The sequence below is a fragment of the Genypterus blacodes genome, unplaced genomic scaffold, assembly GCF_046128005.1.
Source record: "Genypterus blacodes isolate CSIRO-AG114 ecotype Tasmania unplaced genomic scaffold, CSIRO-AGI_Gbla_v1 ptg000007l_1, whole genome shotgun sequence".
NCBI lineage: Eukaryota > Metazoa > Chordata > Actinopteri > Ophidiiformes > Ophidiidae > Genypterus > Genypterus blacodes.
This window is the reverse complement of record NW_027466821.1, coordinates 6,272,269-6,274,102: the sequence shown is the minus strand read 5'-3', so window position 1 is coordinate 6,274,102 and position 1,834 is coordinate 6,272,269.

Sequence of the window (1,834 nt, the reverse complement as noted above, 5' to 3'; positions counted from 1 at the left end):
GATTGTCTCCTCCTCCATCACATCTCCTCCTCCATCCATCTCTCAATAGCAACAGGCTTCCAAAGACTCACACACACACACACACACACACTTAAACAAACACACACACACACACACGCAGAGCTTTGTGTCACACTGAAATCAATATATAGTACATTTTCTATCACCTTTTATAAAACTTGGATTGTTTTATCGATGTACAAAGTACAAATGTTCAGTGTACAGCCAGAGAGTTTTGCTTTTGTGTGAAAATGTTAAATATGAACCTAAAGAGACGACTTATGGACCATGAAAGTGTTTTAAAAGCAAGATTATTTTAAAAGTAGAAGATTTATGAGTAGATGAATATATATAAAAGTATATATTTGCTTGCTAAGACATGGATTATGTAAAAAGTCTGACTGGATCTGAGAAGTTAGTTTTGCGGAAACCTGGACACTGGAGTTCAAAACGAGCGGCCCAGAGGGAATCGCATCGCGTTCTGCTTTCGACTTTGATTTAATGTGTAAATTCTACGACGAGTGGACGAGAAACAGCTTGTGAGCGACGTTAAGGCCTCAGTGTACTTGCCTGGGAGAAGAGCTTTAAGGACAAAAGCGGATCAAAATTGGGGGAAAATGGCAAAATTTGACCAACAATTTCCTTGACGATTAGCATCGTCAAGATTGTTCGCAGACATCGACAAGATTATGGACACAAACCCTTGGATAGAATTCTCCAGGAAGTTTAAAGGGCAACGATCCCGACTTCCTTTAAGTCACATGGCCACCATCAGGCAACACCAGACTCTCGACCACACTGCACCCCCTAGTGGCTGAAGTGGCATGACGCGATTCTCCTGCGTGCGGTACACAGAGGCCTTATATGGAGAACACTTTGTATTGTTTTTTTGCTATTTTAACACAATATCTTTGGGGGGGAAAACTTGTCGTGGCTCTGAACTGCTAAGAGTCATAATGTGGAATTTAAAACAAAATCAAAAATAACAATTAAACAAAAAACGATAAAAAAAATGCGTAGCCTGCCGCAAGTGTTAAATGTACATACAGGTGTTCATTTTTCATTTGCTTAGGTATGTAGATGTTTATTGCGTATTCACTCACTGTGGTTTGTGGCTCCTCTTGGAATAGGAAAAAGTATTTTAACAGTCTATTGTTTGCATTGTATATATCTATATTGAAGTACATTCTATGTAATTCGGATGCGGTACATTTGAAATGTACATAGACGTGTTTAATAGCTATTATCTGAGGCTGCGTCCACGCCAGGCTGGATACTTCTGAAAACTGGGGTGTACTGACGGTGTTCGCTCACGCAGCGTCGGATACGTTGTCGCCAGAGGCCGAGTCACATGAACGGGCAGCATCAGCGTATTCGAAACGTTCCTGGCTTTCCCGTCCACACTGAAACAATCCCAAAAGCCTTGTTTTCAGTGTCTTAGTGTGGACGTAAACCCTGAGAAAAAATTTGCGTTTCCTGAATGTATCGGCGTTGATGTGGACGCGGCCTGAATGTTCCGTCCCAGAATTCCTCATTTCTGCTCCTCCCCCCCTCCTTTCCCCCAGAACTTGGATATTTCCTGTACAGTAACAATGGTATTGATTTTCTTTTGATGCATTCTTGATTGATTACTCGTTCTGGACAATAAATCTGAGTGTTTACTCTCACCCAGCCACCTCTGACACTGTAAGATGAACTGCATTAAGTGGTTTACATTGTGCCATATTCTCTCAGAATGGAATTCAAATAAAATTATACGAAATGTGTTTGAAATGAGGCATTTTCATTGTTTTTTAAAGTTTTATTTTGGTAAATGTAATATGAAAGAGGGGGA